Consider the following 17,326-nt stretch of genomic DNA (forward strand, 5'->3'; position numbering starts at 1 on the left):
TTGTATGGGCGCTAATGACCACTCAGTTGAGGGCTCACAAACCAAATATCATCATCTTCAGATGGTGGACAATGGCTCTTGTCATACCTTAAATATCGCCAACAATGTGTAATGATCGGAAGAAAGAGATCGCAGTGGAGGAATGTTGCATCAGAGGTCCCACAAGGATCAATGTTGTGCCTATTAATTTTCTCGTTGTATGATAATGATATGTCGCCTATTATACTCCATTCCAAATATCATTTACATTCTGACGACTGTAACACTTTTCTCTTTCTTTATAGACTCAATCACATGTTTTTGACACAGCCTGTGTCATGAACATGTGATTGCGTCTATAAATAAACAAAAAAAAATTTACAAAATAGTCAATCACGCACTCCATCGACAAAATGTCGTTTTTTCCAAATTCTGACGACTTCCAGTTATACCTAAGAGCAGTCATAAAAACCCGCGCACAGACATCCAGCACATAAATGCTGACTTACTTCCTTTAGCAAAGTGGCCGCAGGACATAGATTTCAAACTTAACCAACATAAAACGCAAACTACCTTATTCTCACACAAATGACTTATTACACTGCAGTTCAGAGAGTCCAACATTTATCCTATACCACACGGAAACAATATTTTCTTCTTCTGCAAGGAACTTGGGGATGATTCTGGGCCAGCACGTAGACTGGACTGATCACAAAACGGCAGTCTGTATGAAGGTGTCAGCATCACTTCATTCACTACAGAAATATCCTCTCGCCCTTAAAAAGAAACTCTTGGTGTCTATTGTGGTGGTCATATTCTCCAAGGACTTCGTATGAGAGCTCACTCACGCCAGTGGAACTGGAAACGTGTGTTTGTGTGCGACAAATTTGTGACGTACGCTGTTTCGACCAAGTCACTCCTACCTACGAACAGTTAAGATGGCAACGTGTCAATAAGCGTAGAGTTTATCATACCCTGATTTTTCTCTACTGTCTTCACAATCATAGCACCCCTCTTTACTTATCTTCAACCCTTACGCTACTACCTGAACAACACACCAGAAATACCCTTCCTCAACGAAGTAAAATCCCCCATGTACCACAACACAACACTGCCATGTTCTCTAAATCATTTTCTGTGCCAGGAACCCGATTTAGGAAAAAACGTCCTCAAAATATCTGAGAAATTAAAATTCTTTCAACTTCAAAAGATAGCTAATGTCCAACACTCTAGCACATTGCGCTACATCTTCTGCTCCTCACTCTCGCTAAACCTCCCTCTTCCACCACTTTGCCCTCCCCTTTCCTACATACTCCTCTACTGAACTCCTCTTCTTTCCTAACAGTCATTGTCACTCATTTCCATCTTTTGCTCTTTCATTATTTCTTCCACTTCTTCTAATACCAAACAGGGCTTCGAGAGTGCTACACTAATCAGTATCACTCTTAATGCTTCCACAATTTCATTATTATTATAATTATTGTTATTATTGTCTGTTGCTGCCAGTTATTACATTCATTATTTTTATTTCCTGTTATTGCTCGTATTAATAAATCAAATTATTGAGTTTGTTATGTAAAACTGATCTACATCATTCATAACGTCTTCACTATTTGATCGTCAGTATTAGAGTTGCTATTATTATTATTACCAGTAATTATTTTTAACAATAATGCAAATTAATATTATGTTAACTGAATCTTCCGTCGTTTCGTGATAGAACAACTTTATAATAAATGAAAGGTGCTAGTTTGCTTTTGTTCTACAGTATTAATTTACTGTGCTAACCGGTTTTCGGCTTAAATGGCCTTCTTATGACATTTTCTGACTATTGTCTCCAAAGAAGTTACCATGTTTATAAACGACATTGGAAAATAAAATTACAGATCTAGACTGAAACAGAAGCGCACTGCACTGACATGCATTACCACCACATTATCAGAGATGTGACTGACTGTGCGTTTGTGATCCAATCTAGATGTGTAATCTCTTTTCCAGTATCGTCTGCAAACATTGTAACTTCTTTAACGACGATAGTCAGTAAATGTCTGAAGATGGCCTTGTAAGCCGAAAACCGGTTAACATGATAAATTAATACTGTAGAACAAAAGCAAACTAACACTCAAATTTATTATTGAAATTGGTATTATTGTGATTATTATGTAATATTTCTTATATGTGTTTTTCCTGACAATTTAGAGAGGGCCTTAAGATCTTAATCTCGTCAGGCTAAATAAAGAATAAATTAAATAAATAAATATTGTAGTGATTAAATTGTGCAACAGGGAGTGGGAAAGTGTCCGTATGAAATGGGCATAGATACTGGATATGTAGACCACAGTCGTGATTACGTTGCGCTGGTGAGAATTTGCGACTGACACAGTGCTTACCTTTATGTTGGATCGGGTTCGATAAGGACTATACGAAGAAGCGACTGACAAAGCTGAGAGACACTAAAACTACCACAGTTCTCTGAATTATCATCAGTGTTGATTGTGGTGTGCGTACTCTAAGTCCTTCAGAACACACACTATCCGATTATTTGACTTGTCGCTCTAACGTAGGTGAGTGTCACCAATATGTCTCATGGTCTTATCGTGGCGTGTTTATCTTCTGCCGTTATGTCAGAGGATAGAAATGCCACTTGCACGCTTAGAGTAGAGTTTGATGGTAACCAACTTTAAACAGAACTTGATTAATTTTCACACACTTTTAATAAAAATAATAACAAGCATAAAAATTACTTAGCTTGGTTCTGGATGCTATTTACAATTGACAATCTGAAGTTCCTTTGGTATTGGTACGTTAATCTTATTCTCACATATGTCTCTGATACTTGACAAAAGTGTCTATACATTTATCTTCATGGCTATGTAGAGAAATATGGCAATCTTATTAGGCGCAGACTGAAACTTGACTATAGACTGGTACAGACAAATGTAGAACTCGTACAGTCTGGTACAGACAAACGCAGACTGACAGATCGAAGGCCTGTGCACTAGTTATAATAGCTCGGGCGTTCATGTGCGTGTGTGATCCTCGAGGAGAAACGTTCTACGTTAGCAGCAATCTCATTGGCTGCGTTACATATTAATACGCGGATCGGCGGAAGTAGAATTTGGTCTATTACTATGGCAGCGCCATCTCGTAGTGAGGAGACCGACGAGAGCTGCGCCTGCACTGCTGCACTCTTGTGTTTAGTGGGAAAGTTGTGTACGCGCTGACTACGCGGAACTATGTACACAACACTAATACAGCATAGAAAATGACACCGCGCCAGAGAAACGGCACAATTTCCTGTGTACAGCCTGACGCACATGCAAATCTGCTTCATATTGTGATGGCTAAAGGCATTTTCCTATTACATCCCGCGGTGCTAACTCTCCTCTTTAGCTGATTCAGAGACAGCGAAGTACTTGGCTGCGTTACATATTAATACGCGGATCGGCGGAAGTAGAATTTGGTCTATTACTATGGCAGCGCCATCTCTTAGTGAGGAGACGGACGAGAGCTGCGCCTGCACTGCTGCGCTCTTGTGTTTAGTGGGAAAGTTGTGTATGCGCTGACTACGCGGAACTATGTACACAACACTAATACAGCATAGAAAATGACACCGCGCCAGAGAAACGGCACAATTTCCTGTGTACAGCCTGACGCACATGCAAATCTGCTTCATATTGTGATGGCTAAAGGCATTTTCCTATTACATCCCGCGGTGCTAACTCTCCTCTTTAGCTGATTCAGAGACAGCGAAGTACTTGGCTGCGTTACATATTAATACGCGGATCGGCGGAAGTAGAATTTGGTCTATTACTATGGCAGCGCCATCTCTTAGTGAGGAGACGGACGAGAGCTGCGCCTGCACTGCTGCGCTCTTGTGTTTAGTGGGAAAGTTGTGTACGCGCTGACTACGCGGAACTATGTACACAACACTAATACAGCATAGAAAATGACACCGCGCCAGAGAAACGGCACAATTTCCTGTGTACAGCCTGACGCACATGCAAATCTGCTTCATATTGTGATGGCTAAAGGCATTTTCCTGTTACATCCAGCGGTGCTAACTCTCCTCTTTAGCTGAGTCAGAGACAGCTAAGTACTTGGAAGACCATCTAAACGGAATGGATAGTGTCTTCAAAATGTTAACAGAATATAGACTAATTAAGGCAGGCTCTGTTAAGGGAATTATAGGAAATGAACCGCTAAAAGTAGTAGAAGATTTTTGTTGTAGGGGCAGCAAAAAAATTGATGATTGCCGAAGTAGAGAGTATACAAAATATAGGCTGTCTATCGCAAGAAAGTTGCTATAGAAAAGAGTAATTTGCTAACATATAATGTAAAGTTAAGTGTTAGGATGTCTTTACGGGCCCTGTTTGTCTACAGTGAAGCTCTGCACGAAAGTAAAAGCCGGTCTATAAGCAGTTCGGATAAGAAATGTTGCGCTATAAAAGAATGCTGATGATTAGTCGTATAGATCGAGTAACTAATGAGAGGTTATGAATCAAACTAAAAAGGAAAATGAAATTTACTGGACAACTCGATTAAGACATGTGATCATTTGATAGGACGTGACTTAACGGCATAAAGGAATCGCCAACTTGGTATCGGCGGAAAGTGTGGATGTATAAACTGTAGAAATTGAGCAGAACAAGAATACAGTAAACAGGTTGAAATCTATGTGGGTTGTGTTAGAAGCTTGGACAGGATAAATGGATGTGGAGAGCTGCATAAAATGCATCAACCCAGACTTCTGACTGCAGAACTCAACAACAACAACAGCGGAGTCACAGATAATTATTGAAGCAAATGGTAGAGAAATTCGTAATACATTAGGTGTCTGCATCCCAGATTCTAGAAGAGGGACAAGTGCTCCTTGTTTGCGTCCCTCCCCATCACCCACCTCCTCCTCATATATATCTTAGAAAATACGCTAACTTGTTTACGTCAGGAACAGCGCTGACAGTGTCCTTTGTGTCTGTGCCAAAAGTTGTCCGGCCTTGTAATCTGACAGGATGTCTGGAGACAACTTCTTATAGGTGGTGCCACCTGTGTGGTCATGTCCAAGGGACAGAGTTACAAAGTATCTGGGCCAATACAGCGACCGGAGTTCGTTCTCACTTACACTTATACCACAGTCTATGACAACAGTCGCGAAACTCTTCCAGTTTCGTCGTAACTGCTACGACGGCGCTGCCGAGCGGCTAGCATCTATAGACACACTGCGGAACCTCTATGTATTGTAACCAAACCTTTTCTCTGATGGAACATTGTGAGAATCCTGGTACTTCGATGGAACAACTAGTTTATTTTAAAGGTCAATAAAATTAATCAGTTTTTAAAGAAATGGGGAAAATATTGTTTTATCCGCTGTTTAATTTACTTTTAAATCGTATTTAACAGCAAAGGTATGAAAATAAGAAAAACATGTCGAGAAAAACGCCTCGTTACTAATAGATTTTCTTGGAGCCCTTATTCACTTCCCAAGAAACACCAGCATTCTGCGGAAGACAATTTGAGAAACGCTAATGTACTGTACATGTGAAGGGTAGAAGCATCTTATAAGCTAATGAAGTCGCATTTCGTAGTCAGTTGTTCTACTATAAATTCTAGCAGCAATAAAAAATATCTCCAAGACAGTAAAAAGAATGACTGGTTTTGAATGTGTTAAAAGGAGTATAAAAACAACAAAGATACTTATGAAACGAAATACAATCGGCGCAAGGCATCAGAATTCAGGATGTACATGTCAAGCACTCGGATGTAGTGAGTTCCTTTTGAACTTATAGACAGCAGGCCACAATTCATTTCCCGTCATAAACGATCACAACTCTGCTGCTGAGAACCGCATATATTACGCGGCACTGAGATTTCATTATCATATGTTAACATTAAAAGGAGAACGGATTTTACTTTGGGTTGGGTTGTTTTGCGGGAAGAGACCAAACTGCGAGGCCATGGGTCTCGTCGGATCAGGGAAGGACGGATAAGGAAGTCGGTCGTGCCCTTTCAAAGGAACCTTCCCGGCATTTGCCTGGAGCGGTTTAGGGAAATCACGGAAAACCTAAACCAAGACGGCCGGACGCGGGATTGAACCGTCGTCCTCCCGAATGCGAGTCCAGTGTGCTAACGGATTTTACTATAATTACATTTTCCTTTTCGAATTGGGAAACTCAATGCAACATTTACCAACTGGGAAATGTGGAAGTAACACAATTAACAAACAGTATGTTCTTCGTTTATAGCTTTCCATTCTTCTGGTACTACACAACAGCCGTTTGGAGCGCTGTCATCTCTTCAACTTTTGCATTTTTTTTGCCTTATATGTCGAGTTTCGGGAATTCCAAAACCGTATCAAAATCTATACTCTAGTTTCTCAGACTAGCCTCGATACACAAAAAGAAGCGAGCATGGGACTTCAGTTTATGTATGTATGTAGAGAGAGAGAGAGAGAGAGAGAGAGAGAGAGAGAGAGAGGATTTAATAAAACATTTTTATTTAGTTACTAAAACGTAACTAAAACTTACATTTCATGCTGTAATGTTAGGTTATTAAGATTCTGACGTATGACGAATACAAAGTTTGTTCAAAGAGCAAAAGATACTTCTATGTGATATTATTACAATTTAAAAAGTTTCAGTTTTTTTACTTTGCGTCTACTTTGAAATCTTTCCGCTTGCCAATTTAGTGATTCTAGGACAACGGGAAGTACCCCATATGTTCTTGATACGTATACCCACTCCTGAGAAAAATGGTTCTTAACGGTCGGACAGACAGACAGACGGACGGACCAAACAGCGACCGTATAATAGTTCCGTTTTTACAGACAGGCACGGAAGCCTGAAAAAAGAAAGAAATATACTATACACTTTTGCAGCTATCCTTCCACTGAACGGATTTTCGTTACTACTAAAACTTTAAAAACCAAAACTTGGTGCGTAATTTTAAAATCATTTATGCTTTGCAATATAGGTACGATATTTTCAGAACAAACTTTTCATTCTGCAGCTGATCAAATCTGTGCTCTGGGCCGAGACTCGCACTCGGGAACTTTCCCTGTTGCGGGCCAGCACTCTGCCATCTGAGCCACCTATAAACGACTCAGGTCAAGTCCTCACAGCTTTAATTCCGGAAGGCAAAGGTCCGGAGTTTGAGTCTTGGTCCGGCACACAGTTTTAATCTTTCAAGAAGTTACTATATTTTCACACTGCTTATTTTTCATTTACATTAAAATCCAGCTCAGCAACTTAAAAATTATGATATGAGTGAACAGCTGATACCTGATGTCTTTTAGTATAATTTTAAACAATATTTCCAAAAAAATCTAAGTCTGTCCTTGTGTATCGTTGTTTCTTTCCATCTGAGGTCTCCTCATGGCCTACGAATGTTTTATTTATCGATTCTTTAAGCTACAGACATTTTTTTTCCAAACATCGTCTTCAGTCTTCCCACCTTCAATTCCTGCAACCAGTTCTACTCCTGCGGGAATTTTATGTTGCATTAAACAAATAGGTATATTTTAGGATTTAAAAATTAAAATATGTAAAATAGAGGTTAACGTCGAGAAAGGCTGTTTCAGCTCATAGAAAATTAACGGTTTCGAGTTTAATTAGTCAAGAAACGCGTAAGTACACATTACATTGAGGTGACAAAAATCGTGAGATTTTTTCTAAAATCTTGTCTGACATCGTTTTGCCCGGCATAGTGGACAAACTCGACGTGGCGTGGACTCAATAAATCGATGAAAGTCCCTGGAGAAATACTAAACCATGCCATCTCTGTCCTTCTTCTTCATCATCTTCTTCTTCTTCTTCTCCTTCTTGTGGCTTCACAAACCTACTTGCATTCCTGCCTTCTTAAAAATTTCCTCCCATGCTGCCCTCTGGTTTACGTTTCTTCTCCACCATCGGATTCCTACGGGTCTGATGTTTTTTTCATGTCGTCAGGCCATCGTTTGTGTGGTCTTCCTTTTAATCTTCTTCTTGTAGGTTTCCATTGGAAGATCACTGTAGTCTTTAGCTGTCCATAACTGCGAAAGTGTTGACGATGCAGGATCTTTTGCACAAATTAACCTCTCGATCATGTCCCATAATGTTCGATGAGAGTCATATAGAGCGCTCGAATTCTCCAGAATGTTCTTCAAACCGGTCACGAACAATTGTGGCCCGATGACACGGCACAGTGCCGTCCATAAGAATTCCGTCATTGTTTGGAAGCGTAAAATCAATGAATGGCTTCTGACAATGTCCAAGTAGCCAAAAATAACCACTTCCAGTCAGAGATTGGTTGAGTTGGACCAGAGGATCGATTCCATTCAGTGTAAATATAGCCAGCCCCATTATGGATCCACTACGAGCCTGCACACCGCCTTGGTGGCAACTTAGGTCCATGGCTTTGTGGGCTCTGCGCCACACCTGAACCCTACCATCAGCACTTACATACTGAAATCGAGACTTATCTGACCAGGCCACGATTTTCCAGTCGTCTAGAGTCCAACAGATATGGTCACGAGCCCAGGAAAGGCCCTGCAGGCGATGCACTGTTAGCAAAGGCGCTCGCGTCGGTCGTCTGCTGCTATAGACCATTAACGGCAAATATCGCCGCTCAGTCCTAATGACTTCATTAGTCGTATATCCCACATAGGTCTCTGTCGTTATTTCATGCAGTTTCTCGCCTTCTGATCAGATCAATCCGTATGACAATTCTACTATCTGAGATTCGTTACTACAGTGTAAATAACACAAAACAATTCTCCGCTCTTGTGTGCTTACCTCAATTTCTCACCATTCCAAAAAAACTCGGAAATAATCTCCTTAGCTTCCCTCTCCATAACTGTATCAAAAATATTTATACGCCAATTTCACCAATCGCGTATCACACATATAAAGAAAATTTCCTGACCGTTCTTCAAAATGTGTCTACTACTCATCACAGCTCAACTTAGAACGCGTATAACTTTGCTAGCGGTCTGAGGCAGAGAGCTCTAGCAGATGCTGCTATTCACGGTCGTTAAGTGAAGGGCTTCGGCCACTGCGTTGCTCGTGGTGAGACGCAATGCCTGAATTTGTTACTATCGGCACAGTCTTGACACTATGAATCTCGGAATACTACTTTCCATAGCTGTTTCCGAAATGGAATGCCTCATGCGTCTAGCTCCAACTACCATTCCGCATTCGAAGTCTGTTAATTCCCGTCGTGCGGCCATAATCACTTCGGAGGCCTTTTCATACGAACTACCTGAGCACAAAGAATAGTTCCGCCAATACACTGCTCTTTTGTACCTTGTGTACGTGATACTTCCGCCATCTGTATACGTGCTGATCGCTATCCCATGACTTCTGTTGCCCTAGAGTATTTATTCTTATTATTTGCAAGTAGGAACTTAACAAAAGAATAGATTTACACGTGAAGCTCCGCGGCCTACTATCAGGATTGAAACTGTGATATTTTTTGTGGCACCAGTTCGGGCTGCACTTAAATACGGCCCATGCAGGTCGTATTGTAACTTGGTTGTTGTGTGAAGGACTTCATCTTTACACAAGTGACTGTTATAACTTTTTATTACACTGTTGCAATTTCGACCATTATCAAGTGCTGATGTTATGGCTTTAAGCCAACTCAATGTAATGTAAGCTCACACATTTGTGTGTCGTTTTCAGTCCTGTTAAATACATTCGTTTCGTTGTTACACAGTGCGAGCACACGTACACAAACATTGTATAAGAACATAATCTGTAAATGCACATGTTCATTAACTCATCACTAGTCACACAGGCATTAGACCACAGCTGCAGAGTACTGTTTGCAGGCTACTAATAACAGATCTGTAATCCATTTTCGCGCCTTCCATCTACCCCTCCTACCAGATCTAATCCCTCCTTCTTCAACCCCCCCCCCCCTCCTCAGGGCTCCCTCTCTCCCTCCCTCTCCCCTTTACCTTCTTCCTCGTTTGCCCTGCTAAACACCTTATTTTTCACCCCCCCCCCCCCCCGGTTTCCAGCTTCATTCCTTGTCCCCTACACTGCCCCCCTCCTGGTTTCCCCCTACCACCTCTCCCCCTATTTTCTTTCCCCCCTGCTCCCTTCCCTTTTGGTGCCATGATTTTTAACGTTTTCATTGTGCTACCAGTGTTACTCCAGTGCCATGTGCAGTGCTACATTCCATCAGCACCAAAAGTGCCACCAGCATCATTCATTTGTGTTCTCACTGTGGTGTTTCTTTGTTTTTGTGTCTACTCACAGTGTTCATTCTCCGCATGTATGTATCGCTCTAGTCTATGTTGTTTTTAAATCTACCGTTTCTACTCATCTCTTTTTATTCTTGTTAATTCATCATTGTATACCATTCTATGTTTTGGGTTATTTTCTAATTAGCCTATGTTTTTTCTGTAACTCTCTTGGCTGAAGAGTGGCATATTGTGCCAGTGCCAGCCCGCCCCTGTTTGGAGAGTGAAATGACAATAAAGGGAAAAAAAGACACAAGCATTTCCCTCCTCTGCCTTTCCCCATTGCCTCTAGCGGTTGCCCTGCCCCCCCTTATGAGTCCTCTCCCTCCATCAGTTCCACACCCCCCTTAGTTTTTCCTTTCCTCCCCGCTTTTCATCCCTCATCTGTCCAGGTCCCCCCCCCCCCCCCCCAATCTGCCCTTAGCTGTGGTGTGTCATCTTTGTGCTGACTTTTTAGTGCTGTGTTTCCAGAGAGTGTTCAGTGTTGCACATCTTTTCTCAAGTGTTGCAAATGGAACTCATACTGTCGCTGGGTGTGATTTTTATATTTCTTGCGTACAAATCCAGACTGTCACCGTGTTTTTTAATTATCTGTCTACTATTTTACATGTCTGCTTCCTGTGTATTTTATAAGCACCGCCAACCCTTTGTTTTATGTTTTAACTTTCGACAATTTTCCGCCATTATACAATTTAAGTCACCGTTTTCTCGCCTGCTTTTATTGTTTCCCTTCTTCGTACGTTTTAAAAATTCTTTAGGCTGAAGAACAGCGTACTAAGCGGCAGCTACCCCGCACCCTTCGGAGAGAATCTAAATTCAATAAAGGAAAAAAAAGACACACAAATGTGTCAGCTTACATTATGTTGACTTGGCTGAAAGCCATAGTATCAGCATTTTATAATGGCCTAAGGCATTAATTGCAACAGTGTAATAAAAACTTATAACAGTCACTGACATAAAGATGAAGTCCTTCAAAAAAATGTTTTACGACTGTGAATTCCAGCTGCAACAAGTGTATTTGGTTGTCGTGGCTGCACTGTACTCTTCGCGCTGGCCTGGTGCCCCACTGCCACCTGTCCCGGGTTAATCTGGATGCGACGCGGATCGGGCACCGCATGGGGGCGCGCACCACCCGCCTGACGCCGATGACGCAACCGGCGGGCGGTCCAATGAGACGCGGCCACCTCTAATTACTCTGGCGCTTTATTGGTTTGCGCGTGCGCTCTAATTTCCGGTTGCGCTTCACCGGCTTTGTGTCGGTTCTTTGGCAAGGACCCACGGAATCGTAAATGGAGCAGGTGCGCCAGAGAAAAGAAGGGACGTTGTATAGATTCACAAAACGACTTATTAACCGAAATTGAACCACTATTTCTCTTACCGATACAGTAATCAAAATTACAACTGTCTTAAAATCACATCTCGTAATTGGCAACCATGTCTTCGCAAACACCTATCCAATCCGGTGTGGCTGTTCTCCGTAGGTCGGTTCTGCAGTTCAGCTGGGATAACGCAAATTCTTTGTTTTGGGTGGGTACATTGATAAATATAGGAAATGATTAAAAAGGCGAAATCGAGGTAAAACAAATTCATGTCGTGTTATTTTGTTTTTTTTTACGTAAATATTGTTATGCATGGCTCACATAGAGCTAAACGATGTAACTGAGTAATCTTTGACTATTACTGCAATATCTTTGAGTTGCAACACCGCCTGTGTCTGAGAGAGCGCTAGCAAAGTTACACGCGTTCTAAGTTGATCTGTGATGAGTAGCAGACACATTTTGAAGAACTGTCAGGAAATTCTTTATAAGTGTGATACGAAATTGGTGGAATTGACGTATGAATATTTTTGATACAGTTATGGAGATGGAAGCTAAGGAGACTATTTCCAAGTTTTTCTGGAATGTTGAAGAACTGAGATAAGCGCACAAATGCGTAGCAATATGGTTAAAATGGCGCTAAGCACTATGGGACTTAACATCTATCGTCATCAGTCACCTAGAACTTAGAACTACTTACACCTAACTAACCTAAAGACATCACACACATCCATGCCCGAGGCAGGATTCGAATCTGCGACCGTAGCGGTCACGCGGTTGCAGACCGAAGCGCCTAGAACCGTACGGCCACAAAGGCCGGCAAATGCGTAGCATTGTTTTGCGTTATTGACACTGTAGTAGAAGCTCAGATAGTAGGATTCTTATACGGATTGTTCTGATAATATGTCGAGGTCGAGATTCCCCTTGCTTCAAGTTTTTTTGTTATTCATGTTCTGTAAATACTATTAAGAACGTTCATCTCATTTTTAAAAATTTACTTTGAAATACAGAGTTTCATTTGAGTTCATCAGAAGTAATTTCTTACCAGTTAGAATTCTCACCCTTCATTCAGTTGATTATGTAAGAACACACATTGCACTTTGTGGTAGGTAATTTTCAGTTCTAGGTTCTTAATGTTGCATGGCTGTTTGCTGTCCCTTTTTTCGGAAAATTTGCAAAAATGTTTGTCAAGGCATCGATGTTAGTGAAAATGTAGTTTAGGGCCAGGAATTTCTTTGTAAGTTCAGTTGCGCATTTATTACAGAAGTCCTTCTGTTGTCAGTGTAGCACTGCATTTTTATAGCAGCAGGTGCTTCAGTTCGTAGACAGTGTTGAGTAAATCATATTAAATCTTTGTACAATTCAGCACAGTCAGAATTTTTAAATTAGGAATTTGTTTGGTAATCTATTTTGAGAAGTCTGGTAGACGGTTCTAGTATGATTCAATCAGACAGAGAGAAGCAGACTGTTAAGTTACAATTTATAATTTTTGACAGGGAGTCGTATAATTGGAAAGTGTTTTCGTTGTTCGAGCACAGTACCATCTTGCCTTCGCAAAGTATATCCTAAATGTAGGTGTTCCGTATCGGCTATCCTGATTAGCGTATGTAGCGTTTAGTAACATCTCTGTGATGTCAACCCTTTTCTAGTTAACGGGAAACATATGTACCACGAAAGTAATCCACACTTTTAAGCGTTTGGACGTTTTCATCCCGTATCTGTATAGTGCCATCTAGCAAGAATCGTTCGGAACTTGAAAAAAAATTACTGATCATATGGTTGATATAACGAAGGTTGAGAGCAATCAAATGAAGCGGCGTTTGTTTACAGCTAGCATAGTGTATCACTTTCACGAAAATCGGAGCGAGTCACCATCGTCTTCATTCTAAGAACGTCTGAAGAAATTGTGTTTTCTGACACACAATAGACATTGTTTTCAAACATTACAAAAATTCTCAGTAATATTGCTGGTTTGCAGATCCATACGAGTATTTAAAAATGGAATAAAAAAAATATATTTAATTTTTATTACAGGGCCGGAGGGCGGGAAGGTACAACACTTTTCCTACCGTAACAAATTTAATCTGGTGAGAGTTAAAAAGTGAAATATCACACATAGATTTTTAACATGAAGTTTCAAGATGGCTTTGACACATCAGTACCGATGTTTTGAACGTTCTCATAAATTTGCTAGGGTATATCCACTGTTGCTGTTATTGTCTTCAGTCCTGAGACTGGTGTGATGCAGCTCCCCATGCTACTCTATCCTGTGCAAGCTGCTTCATCTCGTAGTACCTACTGCAGGCTACATCTTTCTGAATGTGCTTAGTGTATTCCTCTCTTGGTCTCCATCTACGATTTTTACTCTCCACGCTGCCGTCCAATACTAATGGCTCTGAGCACTATGAGACTTAACATCTTCGGTCATCAGTCCCCTAGAACTTAGAACTACTCAAACCTAACTAACCTAAGGACATCACACACATCCATGCCCGAGGCAGGATTCGAACTGCGACCGTAGCAGTCCCGCGGTTCGGGACCGCAGCACCTAAAGCCGGCCGGAGTGGCCAAGCGGTTCTAGGCGCTACAGTCTGGAAGAGCGCGACCGCTACGGTCGCAGGTTCGAATCCTGCCTCGGGCATGGATGTATGAGATGTCCTTAGGTTAGTGAGGTTTAACTAGTTCTAAGTTCTAGGGGACTTATGACCTCAGAAGTTGAGTCCCATAGTGCTCAGAGCCATTTGAACCATTTTTTTTGCAGCGCCTAGAACCGCACGGCCACCGCGGCCGGCCCTCCAATACTAAATTGGTGATCCCTTGATGCCTCAGAACATATCCTACCAACCGATCCCTTCTTCTAGTCAAGTTGTGCCACAAACTCCTCTTCTCCAAAATTCTATTCAAGAATATATCCACTAAGAGAAAAAAGAAAGGAAAGGCACACCATGAAGGACTTATCCAAATGGGGCTGAAACCTATAGATGTGCTTTACATGTACAGACAAACAAGTGACTACAATTTCAGAAATATTGGATGATTCATTCAAAAGAAAGAGCTTCACAAACTGAGTAATGTTAATAGCGTGTTGGTCCATCTCTGACTCTTAAGCAATGGGCAAAGGCATTGCACTGACTGATACAGTTATTGTATGTCTTCCTGAAGGACATCGAGCCAAATTATTTCCATTGGCGTATTATATCGTCAAAATCCCGAGCTAGGAGTACGGCCCTGCCCATATTTCTCCAGACCTTCTCGACTGGGAAGAGAACCGGAGATCTTGCTGGCCAAGGCAGGATTTCGCAAGCAAGAAGACAAGCGGTCTTCTAGCCTAGTCCAGGTAAGGACCACCCTGCTGATACGTATGCCCAGGATGGCTTGCCACGAAGGGCCAAAAAACTGGACTTAGAATGTCGTCGACGCGCCGTTGTACTGTAACAGTGCCGTAGATGACAACCAAAAGCGACACACTATGAAAAGAAATGGCACCATGACCATCACTCCTGGTTTTCTTGCCGTATGGCGGTTGACTGGTTGGTATCCCACCACCAACAATCCAGGGAGTCTCCAGACACGTCTTTGCTGCTCATCGGGGCTAAGTTCGAAGCTGAACTCATCATTCAAGACAAGCCCCAGTCAATAAGATTTCAGGCCCCGACGACCAGCGAAGACGTGTCTGAAGGCGTCCTGGACAGCGATAGGATACCAACCTGACATGCACATGCCATGCTGCCTGACAACCAGAAGTGATGGTCTCGGGTGCCATTCCATTTCTTATTAGTTGACATTCACAATCTTACAGCACAGCAATACCTTGACGACATTCTACGCACAGTTCTGTTGTCCTTCATGGCAACCTCTCCTGGAAATCTTCGTGCTCGTTGCATTGGCCAGCAAGGTCGATCTAATGCACCAATAGGACAGACTTTGCACGATATTCCCCAAGAGGACGTCAAACAATTCTACCAATAAATGCCAGGCCGAATAATTGTTTGCGTAAGATCTGGACGTGGATCAACACGTTACTGACATGCTCAGTTTGTGAACCAATTATCCAACTTTCCTGAAATTGTCATCATAAGTTTTATCTGTATATGTAAAGCACATCTACCAATTTTCATCCGATTCAGATAAATCCGTCGTCCATCGTTGTATCTCTCTTTCTTTCTCTCTCTTTTTTATTTTATTATTCAAGACTTGAATGAACTGTGACAGAAGCCCGAACAACAGGGCACTGACGTAGTAGCACATGTATTGAAACTCTGAAATACTGCACTCATAGTGGCTAGTTCCTAGCCGAAATCTAGATTTGCTTTAATAAAGCCTGAAAGGAAAGGACGACTAATTGCTGTGCTCCATCATTTTGAAAGTCATATCACAGTCGTTAAGTGCATTCCACATTCCTAATGGAAGGCAATTTCATGAAGACTTGCAAAGAAAAGTATAGAGTGGAGAGCTGCATGAAAGCAGAGTTCAGAGTGAAGGAAACAAGAAGAGACGTACCATTTTATTAGATTTACAATGAAATCCAGACCTTTGGCTGTTACAGGTGTTGGTAAATATCAACGGGAGCAGTTGAAAATGTGTGCCGCGACCGGAACTCGAACCCGGGATCTCCTGCTTACATGCCAGCGACCGAGGACACAGAGGATAGTGCGACTGCAGGGAGTTATCTCTGGCATGCTCCCCGTGAGACCCGCATTCTCAACTTATTGTCCACACACTACATTTGTAGTTGTTCCTGCCCATCATACTCATTACTCGCGGCAGTCAATCTACCGATTTCCGTAAGAGGTCGGGCAATGTGAGTGCATCCTCACTGAAGAAGATCATTGGCGGGTAAGCCTTATCTAAATGAAGATGTTATCTGTTCTTTCGGACACGTTCGAAAGAACAGACACCATCTTCGTATACAATTTTATTTGGAAACGGCACATAAGTCAATGTTAATATTAAAACTTCACACTTTGACACACACAAACAGAGCAACACACAGGCACAAAAATTACAAAGATAATGCTTTACGAGTAAAAAATTACAGTTTATTCTTATTCAACTGCTCCGATCAAGGTTTTCTAGATGTTACCTAGCTTGTGTGAAAGATATTGGAAATATCCTCAACTGGAGACCGTTTGCCACATTCCCATCTCCCTGGGTGTGGCTGAAAAAGATCTGAATGTTACAAAGAGAGGAGGTGTCAAACAGCCTACCATGCCAGAACAAGAAATGATAAGCGTAAAAAATAAAGAAACTGTTCTCAACCTGAAAGAAGTACAGTAATAAATTTCCTTTTCTTTACGTCTATGGCCACAAACCTTTTGTTAACAGATTACCGGTTTCGGTCTATAATGACCATCATCAGATCTGTTTCATAAAAACAAAGTCATTATAGACCGAAACCGTAATCTGTTAACATAAAGTTTGCGACTATAGACGTAAAGGAATCTTACTACATATACGGATCACTGTTTTATTCGCGACAGTGTCATAGCTTGAGAAGTACTGTACTTATGAGGGCAATTTCGAAAGTAAGGCCAATCAATCGCGAAATATAAACCACAGTGAAAATCAAAGACGTTAGATTTGCAACAGTTTGCTACACCTTCCAGCTACTTCTCTACATAGTCGACGCTCCAGCTTTATATATATATATATATATATATATATATATATATATATATATATATATATATATATATATATGAACATTTGTCATAGCTTTGTACCGAATTTCCAATGCCCTCGTCGAGGAAGGCAGCCGCCTGTGCTTTCCGACACTTCTCCACGCTGACCTGCAGTTGAGTGTGACAAA

Source organism: Schistocerca gregaria, unplaced genomic scaffold (assembly GCF_023897955.1).
Source record: "Schistocerca gregaria isolate iqSchGreg1 unplaced genomic scaffold, iqSchGreg1.2 ptg000248l, whole genome shotgun sequence".
In the NCBI taxonomy this organism is placed as follows: domain Eukaryota; kingdom Metazoa; phylum Arthropoda; class Insecta; order Orthoptera; family Acrididae; genus Schistocerca; species Schistocerca gregaria.